Genomic DNA, 13,655 nt, shown 5'->3' with positions numbered 1-13,655 from the left:
TCTTGTACAGGCAAAAGGAATTAGTTCAATTTGGCACAGATATGAAGAGCTGGTTCCTGTGCAGACTGTTCTCTCCTATATGTTCTCTACCCTCTGACTAACACTGGAGACAGCACAGGATGGGCTCCTTATGGAGAAACATGGTGACATCCTGCAGGATCTGAGCACATCCCTCTTGCCTCTTGGACAGTTTCCTAACGAGCTCAATAATTGGCCTTCAGCTGATGCCATGTGTTTCCACTTTAGCTGGCGGTCTGTTTGAAGAGAGTTTATCAAAATTCCCCTGGAAGCTCATTTCAATAGTGTTCATAGGTACTTCCCTCAGCTGTTCCGATACCTTCACCCCAGAATGGCTCTCACTTCCCTGGAACTGCTGCCCTTTCCTGACGTATGGGAAACTTTGGGGGCAAGGTTAAACATTTAAGGCAGATTAACTCAGTGACTGCCAAACTGATGAAAATATTTAAATTAAAAATCTCTCTCCCGGGAGTCTTATGCCCCTGGCTCTTGTGTTCCTTCCATTCAACCCAGAGATGGCAGGTTGGATCCAATTTGGAATTAGGTCTTACATTTGTATTTTTCAGCCTTTTCCCCAGAGGCCAATATTCTCATTTTTAACATCTAACAATTAACCCTTTGACAAAAGCTGGGAATCCAAATTTAAAACAGAATGTTTTGGGAGACAGAGCAAACCATTTAGACCATAAAGAAGAAGAAAGTTCACTCACATCTAGGACACTTCATTAGAAGCAATAGGAAGTGTCGCTTGACAATTACTCTACTTAACTCTGGCAGACTCCAAACAACCAGCTGTGAACTCGCCCTCTTTGCTAACTTGGTTTAGAAATCAATTGTCTGACACATTAAACTACAAAAATTTCAAGCGGAAAGAAAAAAATGCAGATTTTTTTTCCAACAATTGTATCATTCCTTTTGCTTCTGAATTTCTCAAAGAGTTTCTAATGTTTTCCAGCTGTATATTTACCTCTGGAATGAGCATTAATAAAAGGTTTCTCAGTCTGGAAAACAGATGTTTGGTGGCACAGTGTTGACGAGAGACATGGGTAAAAAGAATGCTTGCAACCAATTAGTGAAATTAACATAGCCAATTGAGGAAGCCTTGTGATTAAACACCTTTTTAATCATCTATTGACCTAGGCATCTGTCAGTCATTTGGTTATCAACAAAGGGCTTGAAAGTTATCACCTCCTACGAAGTGAAATCAAGCATCATAACTGACAACGGGGCTTCGCTTCCAGATGAGCTCAATACTTTCTATGCTTGCTTTGATCGTCAGAGCGTGGAGGAGTCATCGCGAACTCCCACAGCCCCGAAGAACCCGTGATTTCAGTCACTGAGGTCGATGCGAGGGAGGGCGAACCCGCAGAATGCATCCAACCCAGATGGGGTACCTAGACAAGCGCTAAGGGAAGTGGAGCAAGTCATACTCCGTCTACGTTCACAATGGCCGATGCCTCTACTTTAGAGAAGAAAACATCCCACTGCTACTCCAGAAATCCAAGGAAACATCCCCAAATCTGCTAACATCAGAAATATTCATCAGGGGTAATGTCACCCTCTTACTTCCAATGGGTTTCAGTATTTCTGTACTTTACACCTTTGGGTTTAGCTCAAAGGATAACCAAACCACTTAAAACAACACAAGTATTAAATACCTAATTATCTTTTGCTTAAGTTACTGTAGAAAAGAGTGCTGACAGATAGGTAAGAAAAATCCTATTTTAACTGGAGTCCCTGCTGACGGCCCACTACATCGACAAGCCACAAGTGGCACAATAGACTGTAAAAACAAGAAATACAAGAGATTCTGCAGACGCTGGAAATCCAGGGCAACGCACACAAAATGCTGGAGGAACTCAGCAGTTCAGTCAGCATCTATGGAGGAGAATGAACAGGCGACGCATCAGGCCGAGGCTCTTCTTCAGGACTGGAAAGAAAGGGGGCAGAAGCCAGAAGTAAGACTGCTCACCAAAGTCAGTTTAGCCAGTGAACAAAGTTCTGAAAGAGTGGAGACAGAAGAAACTACAATAGCTTCTCCCAATAAAATAAGGGCACCCTTCTCACAAAAAATGAAGTGTATGTCAAATAGCCATTCGTAAGTTCTGATTAAGATCATAGAATCATATAGTGCTACAGCACAGAAACAGGCCCTTTGGCCCATCAGTTTCAGACATACTAATGAGGATACTGGGATTGACTGACAGAAGAATTGCCCAATCGCATTCAGTCTGTCCGTGGGGCGGCACGGTAGTGCAGTGGTTAGCACAACACTTCACAGTACCAGTGACCCAGGTTCAATTCCCGCTGCTTCCAGTAGGGGCTTTGTAGGTTCTCTCTGTGACCACCTGGGTTTCTTCCGGATGCTCTGGTTTCCTCCCACAGTCCAAAGACGTACCAGTTAATAGGTTAATTGGTCATTGTAAATTGTCCGGTGACTAGGCGAGGGTTAAATCGGGGGATTGCTGGATAGCGTGGCTCAAGGGGCCGGAAGGGCCAGTTCTGCACTGTATCTCAATCGATCAATCAATAAGTAAATTGGTCAGTAAATAAATAAATACTGTGAGGGAATAGGGTTCCCTGAAAACCGACTTGTGGAAAGGTTTATTCAGATACATTCCTTATGTCACAAGTTACTAAAAGCAGCCATGGTGTGCTGCAATCATCAGCTCTAAATCTCCATTTTCTGATAAGCAGGTACTAGGATTTCAGATTGTCGAGATTTATATTTATAATAACATGCTCCCAATTACTTAGCAAAAGTTGAGTGAAGATTTGATAGGATCTTGATTAGTCAGGGTGTCGAAGTTTACAGGGAGAAGGCAAGAGAATGAAGTCAAGAGGGATAATAAATCAGCCATGATCAAATGGTGGAACAGATTTGATGGGCTGAATGTCCTAATTCTGCTCCTACGTGCTCCCCGATGGTGGGCCAAGAAGAAAACCTACCAGCCTTCCTCCCTGCAACCACCCAGAGGCACCTGGCTCTTAACTTCCTGCATCTATTGCTGGGTGCCAGCACCAGAGAATTCATTCCTTCTCCGCTAACTCAATCATCTTTATTACCTCTGTCAGATGATCTACCACAGGCTCATAATGTCCCCATTCCTCCAGATGGCTGCCATTGCCAAAAAGCACTGAAAACCTATGAGCCATTAAATTCTATAATTCCGTACTTGTCTTCTTAGCACCCTGCTGTCATGCACATCCTGTCTGAAAGTCGTGCCTCCACCCACCCACCTCTTCCCAACTCACAAACACATCCTCATTCTGCACCGGTCACTTTTCATCTTTTATTGCTGTTGTTTCACATATTTATACAACTGCTTCTTTTAGTATAACAGCGTCAGTAACATTGTACTGTCTTACATAAAGGCGCTCCTCACACTTTATCCGTGTCACTCAGAGACTTGTCCTAACATTATTTTGTGACTCCGTGTGCTGGGTTGTAACTATACAAGGTGTGTGATTATGTGTTCTGTGTTTTGAACCATCACCCCAGAGTAACAATATTTGTCAAATATGCATATGGTTGCATGCCAATAAACTTGAACTTGTAAATAATGAATCTAAGTTCACAGCCCAAACCTTACCATAGGATATTGGAATTTAAATTCAATCAATGAAAGGGAATTAGGAGAAGTTGAGCATTAGTAATTATGGTAAAAAGACAAATGTTCTACCAATGTCTTGTGGAAAAGAATTTCCCATCCTTATCCATTCTCTCCGGCGAATTCAGATTTAGCTGATATGCCTTGATGATACTTAGTACAAATTCAGTTGCTACAACAAATAAACCTTAATGATTCGAGTGTGTCTCACTAACAAAGAGAATGTGCAGAGAGTTATCCAAAAGCGCCCACTTTGATCCCATATCCACTCAGCTGCCTGCCAGAATCACAATCGTACTTTCCACAGGTATCCCTAAAATCCTGTTTGCTTTCCCTGGTCACTGAGGCTACATCCACACTAGACCGGATAATTTTGAAAACGCCGGTTTCGCATAAAAACGATAGGCATCCACACTATACGTTTTTAAAAGTATCTCTGTCTACATTCAAACGGAGATTTCGGCGAATCTCCTCCTACTGTGCATGCGCAGGACACATCCACCGAAAACAAGCGACGTTTGGTGTCGAATCGCGCCGTGAAAGACAGTGCGCTTTTGTTCAGTTACAGACTAGAAAAACTTAAATGACGGGCAGCTGTTGGCTCTCACGCAAGAAGATTTAAAAGTAAAACAAAACAAATACTGAAGCGTATGGAGGCAACCGACAGGGAGTTCGTGGACTGTATGACCCGGCTGATGACGAACATTCAAAAACTGACTAACTCTGTTCCATTAATAAAGTACCTTGTTAAATGTGTAAAACATGTCTGCATCAGTGTTATCTTGTATTTCCATACAATATTACATTAGGCTGTTACACATCTATTGTCAGAGAAGTACTTGCATAAATAGGTAAACCACCTTCATACAAGTAAGGACAGAAAACAGGGCAAAGTGAGTATACTTATTTATTCAGTAAGTTATGGGCCAACGTATTTGGTGAGTACATTTCTAACTCTTCTGGCTTCGGTCTCATTGCCGTCTGTTCTGAAATTGTTAGGTTGCGTTCAAGAAAACAATGAAATGGTGCACTGCCCTCTGACAGCGTTTTCAGATTTCTCCGGTTACCCCGTCCACACTGATCTGCCCGAGCAGCGTTTTCAAAAAATACCCACCCTGGAAAGCGTTTCTGAAAAGCTCCGGTTTTGGGGGGACGAAAACGCCCGTTTTAGTGTGGACGGAGGGTAAAAACGAAGAGAAAAAGCTTTGGTTACGGACTTATCCGGCGTAGTGTGGACGTAGCCTGAGTTCATTTCAGTAACACTGAGAACTTGGTGCATTTCGCATGAATATTCAGTGGGGATAGTTGTCTGAGTCAGTCCAGTCAAAGCGTTTGAATGGTTACCATCTAGTACTTTCTTCCTGAGCTGACCTTGGATCAGGTTGAGAGTTTTTGGAGAACTTTGGCATTCAAGATGAGGTAGTAAATTGAATTAGACATTGGCTTCACAGAAGAAGCCAGAGAGTGATTGTAGATGGTTGCCTCTCAAACTGGAGGCCTGTGACTAGTGACTTGCCATAGGGGTCGGTCCTGGGTTGGTTGTTGTTTGCCATCTATGTCAACGATTTCGATGATAGTGTGTTAAACAAGATCAGCAATTTTGCAGATGACACAAAGATTGTGGGTGTAGTGGACAGCGAAGAAGATAGTCAGAGCCTGCAGTGTGATCTTGTCCAGCTGGCGAAGTGGGCTGAAAAATGGCAGATGGAATTTAATGCAGTCAGATGAGAGGTGCTGTGTTTTAGGACCTAACGTGGTACATCTTACAGAGTGGACGGCAGGCCACTGACGAGTGTGGTATGACACAGGAATCTGGGAATACAGATCCATAATCCATTGAAAGTGGTGTCAAAGGGAGATAGGGTTATAATGAAAGCTTTTGGCACATTGGCCTTCATAAATCAATGCATTGAGTGTTGGAGTTGGGATGTTATTTTGAAATTGTATAAGATATTGGTAAGACCTAATTTAGAGTATTGTGTGCAATTCTGGTCACTTAACTACATGAAAGGTATCAATAAAATTGAAAGAGTGCAGAGCAAATTTATAAGGATGTTGTTGGGACTTGAAGGAAAGGTTGAATAAGTCAGGACTTTATTCTGTGGAATGTAGAAGATTGAGCAGAAATTTGATGGGAGATATACAAAAGTATGAGGGGTATAGATAGGGTAAATGCAAGCAGGCTTTTTCCACTGAGGTTGGGTGAAACTACAACTAGAGGTCATGGGTTAAGGGTGAAAGTTGAAATGTTTAAGGGGAACATGAGGGGGAACCTCTTCACTCAGAAGGTGGCAAGAGTGTCCAACGAGCTGCAAGTGATGGACGCAGGGTCAATTTCAATATTTAAAAGAAATTTGGATAGGTACATGGATGGAAGGGGCATGGAGGGCTATGGTCCGGGTGCAGGTTGATGGGACCAGGCAGATTAATGGTTCAGCATGGGCTAGATAGGCCAAAGGGCCTGTTTGCTGTGGTGGTCTATGACCAATGACTCTTAAGTTCTCTTTGTTAGACAGAGATTCATAGAGCAGTGAGGAAAACCCCTTGTTTCAACGTATCCACACCAAACAAAGCATGAAACTCACTTCCCTGTGCTTGTCTCATATTCCTCTGAACTTTTCCAATCCAAGTGTCTCTGAAACATTGTACAAACCACTTCCTCTGGCAGCTTGCTCCACCATCTGAATGAAAATGTTCCACCTCACATTTCATTTAAACATCTACCTCTCACTTTAATCCTGTACCCAGTGTTCAAAGTTCAAAGTAAATTTATTACCAAAGTACATATATGTCACCCTGAGATTCATTTCCTTGCGGGCATACACAGTAAATCTAAGAAACACAATAGAATCACAGAAAGATTGTACCCGACAGGACGGACAAAGAAATAATGTGCAAACATCAACAAACTGTGCAGATACAAAAAGAGAAAAAATATTAATAAATAAATAAGCAATAAATATTGAGAACTTAAGATGAAGAGTCCTTGAGAGTGAGTCCATAGGTTGTGGGAACGTTTCAGTGATGGGGCAAGTGAGGTTGAGTGAAGTTTTCCCCTGTGGTTCAACAGCCTGATGGTTGAGGGGGAATAATTGTTCCTGAACAGCAACCCTATTTATACCGCTCTTAACTTTATAACCCTATCAGGTAAGCCCTCCTTTATCCATGGAAAACAGTTGTAGCCTATCTAACCTTTGATTATCACTTAAGTCCTTCAGTGAAAGTTGCATCCTTGCTTTCTTTAGTTTAAATCAAGATGCATAACTTATCCCTTGCTCCAAAAGGAGAGAGTTTGGACCACACGAGGTGCCTGTAACCTTGCCACGAATACACTAACCCATGGAGCATGCACCCTTCTGCCATAACACATCTGTAATATAATGGGACATAATGCAATCCGAAGCATAATGTTCATACGCTTCAGCCAATATCTATGCATCAGTCAAGTGGAACAGAGGAGAACATGACCTTGATTCCTGGGTGCAAAACCATTGCAAGTGCACAGAATAAAATCAATTATCCTCGCTGAACTGGTTCGAGCTTCTCTATAACTGTTCTGATGGGGAAATGTGTCCCCAGCAAGGTGGATATCCTCACTCCAAACTGAGTGTGAATTCTGTCCAACACCACAAAAAATCAAGCAGCTTCTTCATACTGCTGTTTGAAGTTTGTATCCTCAGACCTTGTTTGAGATTAGTATCATCTTAATTATTGATAACACAGGGGTTATAATTTTAAGGAGATTGGGAGAAAGTACAGGAAGGATGTCAGAGATGGCTGGGGTTTTTTTTACACGGAGGGTGTTGGATGTGTGGAATGCCCTGCCAGGGGTAGTGGTAGTGACACACACTGTACGTTAGGGACACTTAACAAACTCATGGATATGCACACGGATGATACAAAAACGGAGAGCTATTGGGAGAGAACGGTTAGATTGATTTTAGAGCAGGTTAAAAGGTCAGCACAACATCGTAGACCGAAGGGCATGAACTGTGCCGTGCTGTTTTCTATTCATGGCGTTAAAAAAAAATCATACTATCGATTGCCTTTTGAATCATAGTGAAGCTGGAGGTGTGTGGTGTTTGGGGTAAGTTAGCATCACATTCTCTTGCTTACCCGCAAGTCATTACATCAAAGAATTGCAATATTTCAAGTGAAAAGTTTATGTAAATTCTTAATCAGTTGATGCCACATCATGTGACATAATATTCTTAAACAGGTCACTGAACTCACCAATGAGTTTCTGTCTGAAATGAAATGAAATTATACTAGTTAGTCTGTTACAAAGCTCATGAGTGAAACTATATAATTAATTAATTAACTGAGCTCATGAGTTAGAGTATTACAGTACAGAAACAGACCCTTCAGCCCATCTAGTTCATGCCAAACTCTTATTCTGCTGAGTCCCAGTGGCCTGCACCTAGTCAATAGCCCTCCATACTCCATCATTCACCTATTCTAATTTCTCTTAAATTTTGAAATCAACCCTATATCCACCACTTCTGCTGGCAACCCATTCCACACTCTCAACACCCTCTGAGTGAAGAAATTCCGCCTCATGTTCCCCTCAAAGATTTCACCTTTCACCCTTAACCCATGACTTCCAGTTGCAGTCTCACACAATTCAGTGGAAAAGCCTGCTTGTGTTTACTCTATCTATACCTCTCAGAATTTTGTATACCTCTATAAGATCTCTAGCTATCTGTGATGTTACTTTCAATAAATTATGGATCTGTAGTAAACTATAATCATTTATCGGACAAACATGTCAATTAGCATCAGTCACAATCTGGAAAACGGCAGCAGCTGATCGAAGGCTAGGTCCTGGGCCAGTTTAGATGTACTGAGCACAGGTACCCATGGTCTTCTGGACCAGTTCAGGTGTACAGAGCACAGGTACCCATGGTCTCCTGGACCAGTTCAGGTGTACAGAGCACAGGTACCCATGGTCTCCTGGACCAGTTCAGGTGTACAGAGCACAGGTACCCATGGTCTCCTGGGCCAGTTCAGGTGTACAGAGCACAGGTACCCATGGTCTCCTGGGCCAGTTCAGGTGTACAGAGCACAGGTACCCATGGTCTCCTGGGCCAGTTCAGGTGTACAGAGCACAGGTACCCATGGTCTCCTGGGCCAGTTCAGATGTACTGAGCACAGGTACCCATGGTCTCCTGGGCCAGTTCAGATGTACAGAGCACAGGTACCCATGGTCTCCTGGGCCAGTTCAGATGTACTGAGCACAGGTACCCGTGGTCTGCAGGGTCAGATTAGATGTGCTGAGCACAGGTACCCATGGTCTCCTGGGCCTGTTCAGATGTACAGAGCACGTGCCCATGGTCTCCTGGACCAGTTCAGATGTACTGAGCACAGGTACCCGTGGTCTGCAGGGCCAGATTAGATGTGCTGAGCACAGGTACCCATGTTCTTCTGGACCAGTTCAGATGTACTGAGCACAGGTACCCGTGGTCTGCAGGGCCAGTTCAGATGTGCTGAGCACAGGTACCCATGTTCTTCTGGACCAGTTCAGATGTACTGAGCATGGGTGCCCATGGTCTGCAGGGCCAGTTCAGATGTACAGAGCATGGGTACCCATGGTCTCCTGGGCCAATTCAGATGTACAGAGCACAGGTGCCCATGGTCTCCTGGGCCAGTTCAGATGTACTGAGCACAGGTACCCATGTTCTTCTGGACCAGTTCAGATGTACTGAGCATGGGTGCCCATGGTCTGCAGGGCCAGTTCAGATGTACAGAGCATGGGTACCCATGGTCTCCTGGGCCAATTCAGATGTACAGAGCACAGGTGCCCATGGTCTGCAGGGCCAGTTTAGATGTACAGAGCAAAGGTACCCATGGTCTCCTGGGCCAGTTCAGATGTACAGAGCACAGGTACCCATGGTCTCCTGGGCCAGTTCAGATGTACTGAGCACAGGTACCCGTGGTCTGCAGGGTCAGATTAGATGTGCTGAGCACAGGTACCCATGGTCTCCTGGGCCTGTTCAGATGTACAGAGCACGTGCCCATGGTCTCCTGGGCCAGTTCAGATGTACTGAGCACAGGTACCCGTGGTCTGCAGGGCCAGATTAGATGTGCTGAGCACAGGTACCCATGGTCTCCTGGGCCAGTTCAGATGTACAGAGCACAGGTACCCATGGTCTCCTGGGCCAGTTCAGATGTACTGAGCACAGGTACCCGTGGTCTGCAGGGTCAGATTAGATGTGCTGAGCACAGGTACCCATGGTCTCCTGGGCCAGTTCAGATGTACTGAGCACAGGTACCCGTGGTCTGCAGGGCCAGATTAGATGTACAGAGCACAGGTACCCATGGTCTCCTGGGCCAGTTCAGATGTACAGAGCACAGGTACCCGTGGTCTGCAGGGTCAGATTAGATGTGCTGAGCACAGGTACCCATGGTCTCCTGGGCCAGTTCAGATGTACAGAGCACAGGTACCCATGGTCTCCTGGGCCTGTTCAGATGTACTGAGCACAGGTACCCATGGTCTGCAGGGTCAGATTAGATGTGCTGAGCACAGGTACCCATGGTCTCCTGGGCCTGTTCAGATGTACAGAGCATGTGCCCATGGTCTCCTGGGCCTGTTCAGATGTACTGAGCACAGGTACCCATGGTCTCCTGGGCCAGTTCAGATGTACTGAGCACAGGTACCCGTGGTCTGCAGGGTCAGATTAGATGTGCTGAGCACAGGTACCCATGGTCTCCTGGGCCTGTTCAGATGTACAGAGCACGTGCCCATGGTCTCCTGGGCCAGTTCAGATGTACTGAGCACAGGTACCCGTGGTCTGCAGGGCCAGATTAGATGTGCTGAGCACAGGTACCCATGGTCTCCTGGGCCAGTTCAGATGTACAGAGCACAGGTACCCATGGTCTCCTGGGCCAGTTCAGATGTACTGAGCACAGGTACCCGTGGTCTGCAGGGTCAGATTAGATGTGCTGAGCACAGGTACCCATGGTCTCCTGGGCCAGTTCAGATGTACTGAGCACAGGTACCCGTGGTCTGCAGGGCCAGATTAGATGTACAGAGCACAGGTACCCATGGTCTCCTGGGCCAGTTCAGATGTACTGAGCACAGGTACCCGTGGTCTGCAGGGTCAGATTAGATGTGCTGAGCACAGGTACCCATGGTCTCCTGGGCCAGTTCAGATGTACAGAGCACAGGTACCCATGGTCTCCTGGGCCTGTTCAGATGTACTGAGCACAGGTACCCGTGGTCTGCAGGGTCAGATTAGATGTGCTGAGCACAGGTACCCATGGTCTCCTGGGCCAGTTCAGATGTACTGAGCACAGGTACCCGTGGTCTGCAGGGCCAGATTAGATGTACAGAGCACAGGTACCCATGGTCTCCTGGGCCAGTTCAGATGTACTGAGCACAGGTACCCGTGGTCTGCAGGGTCAGATTAGATGTGCTGAGCACAGGTACCCATGGTCTCCTGGGCCAGTTCAGATGTACTGAGCACAGGTACCCATGGTCTGCAGGGCCAGTTCAGATGTACTGAGCACAGGTACCCATGGTCTCCTGGGCCTGTTCAGATGTACTGAGCACAGGTACCCATGGTCTGCAGGGTCAGATTAGATGTGCTGAGCACAGGTACCCATGGTCTCCTGGGCCTGTTCAGATGTACAGAGCATGTGCCCATGGTCTCCTGGGCCTGTTCAGATGTACTGAGCACAGGTACCCATGGTCTCCTGGGCCAGTTCAGATGTACTGAGCACAGGTACCCGTGGTCTGCAGGGTCAGATTAGATGTGCTGAGCACAGGTACCCATGGTCTCCTGGGCCTGTTCAGATGTACAGAGCACGTGCCCATGGTCTCCTGGGCCAGTTCAGATGTACTGAGCACAGGTACCCGTGGTCTGCAGGGCCAGATTAGATGTGCTGAGCACAGGTACCCATGGTCTCCTGGGCCAGTTCAGATGTACAGAGCACAGGTACCCATGGTCTCCTGGGCCAGTTCAGATGTACTGAGCACAGGTACCCGTGGTCTGCAGGGCCAGATTAGATGTACAGAGCACAGGTACCCATGGTCTCCTGGGCCAGTTCAGATGTACTGAGCACAGGTACCCGTGGTCTGCAGGGTCAGATTAGATGTGCTGAGCACAGGTACCCATGGTCTCCTGGGCCAGTTCAGATGTACAGAGCACAGGTACCCATGGTCTCCTGGGCCTGTTCAGATGTACTGAGCACAGGTACCCGTGGTCTGCAGGGTCAGATTAGATGTGCTGAGCACAGGTACCCATGGTCTCCTGGGCCTGTTCAGATGTACAGAGCATGTGCCCATGGTCTCCTGGGCCAGTTCAGATGTACTGAGCACAGGTACCCATGGTCTGCAGGGTCAGATTAGATGTACTGAGCACAGGTACCCATGGTCTCCTGGGCCTGTTCAGATGTACAGAGCACAGGTACCCATGGTCTCCTGGGCCAGTTCAGATGTACAGAGCACAGGTGCCCATGGTCTGCAGGGCCAGGTTAGATGTACTGAGCATGGGTGCCCAAGGTCTGCAGGGCCAGTTCAGATGTACTGAGCATGGGTGCCCATGGTCTGCAGGGTCAGTTCAGATGTACTGAGCATGGGTGCCCATGGTCTGCAGGGCCAGTTCAGATGTGCTGAGCACGGGTGCCCCTGGTCTGCAGGGCCAGGTTAGATGTACTGAGCACAGGTGCCCATGGTCTGCAGGGCCAGGTTAGATGTACTGACCATGGGTACCCATGGTCTGCAGGGCCAGTTCAGATGTACTGAGCATGGGTACCCATGGTCTCCTGGGCCTGTTCAGATGTACAGAGCATGGGTACCCATGGTCTGCAGGGCACACAGTTTATCTGTGATGGTGCAACATCACTCACACAGCACAGAAACATGCGCCTCAGCCCACCATATCCATGCCAGCCAGGATGCCCACCTAAGCTCATCCTGTTTGTCAGGTGTGACCTTCATCGCCTCGTGGTTGGTAATCGAGTCCGGTTACAACAATAAGTTGAAACCACAGAAGGGACTGAAAACAAAAGTAATGCAGCTAGTGGAAATCTGAGATAAACACAGATCATCATCAGGGCTAGAAAGGAAGGGGGGTAGAGGTCAGACTAAGAAGGTGGAGTGGGGGGGGGGGGAGAGTACAGGATAGCAAATGGTAAGTGAGACCGGGAAAGGGGAAGGTGGATAGGTGGGGAGGGGTGATGATGTGTGAGACAAGGACAGGGGGAAGTTGGGTGGGTGGGGAAGGGTGATGATGAGTGGTACCGGGAGAGGGGGAAGGTGGGTGAGATGGAGGGATGAAGTAAGAAGCTGAAGGATGATAGGTAGAATAGTGAAGAAAAAACACAAATCAAACATCTTAGGTGGCAGAGAAGTGAACAGAGTGTCTTTGATAGGATAGAGCTGAGGGGGAATGGAGGAACGTGGGTGGTGGTGGTGCAGCAGACAGAAGGGCTGAAGGTTTGCTAATCCAAGCTGATTTGTGCAGAGAAGGTGGGGGGAAAAGAGAGATGAGTGAAAATAAAATTGGGAGAAAGTAGACGAAAAGAAAAGGGTAAACTGTGCAGAAACCAACCTATGGAAATGCTGGAAATCTGAGAACAAAATGCCGTCCTGATCAGGGAGCAGGTAGATTTAACTTTTCATCAGTACTGGCCAGTTTTGATGGAAACTGAGAGACACGATTTCAGAAATCACTGTCACATTTCAAGGATTAAGGAGCAACTTATTCGCCATATATATTTACATGTATTAGGAGTTTGCTGCGGTGTGGTGGTCAAGGTAAGACATGCAACATAAAACGAGAACAATCAACAATTATAAAGAAAAAAGTGTTATATAAAAATAAAGTTAGAGGTTAAAGTAAGGAAATGGAATAAAATGTGTTTAAGTGCATAAATACCAGCATGTCTTTACAATGCAAACAACATTATAGAAAGTGGATTAAAGTGTTTACAGTGCAGTGACTGAAGTAAAACATAGTGCTAAACTAGAACCTTTGGGCTGTAGCGCGATGGCTTCTCTCCAGTAATGACTACACTTACTCA

General features: G+C 46.3%; 1 protein-coding gene across 6 annotated transcripts in view; it reads right to left on the bottom strand.

The window, feature by feature from the left end:
• LOC140738735 (semaphorin-3A-like) overlaps window positions 1-13,655 on the bottom strand; it is a 269,718-nt gene that overhangs the window by 96,805 nt on the left and 159,258 nt on the right. The window lies entirely within an intron of this gene.

Source organism: Hemitrygon akajei, chromosome 14 (assembly GCF_048418815.1).
Source record: "Hemitrygon akajei chromosome 14, sHemAka1.3, whole genome shotgun sequence".
In the NCBI taxonomy this organism is placed as follows: domain Eukaryota; kingdom Metazoa; phylum Chordata; class Chondrichthyes; order Myliobatiformes; family Dasyatidae; genus Hemitrygon; species Hemitrygon akajei.
This window is presented reverse-complemented; position numbering and strand designations above follow the sequence as displayed.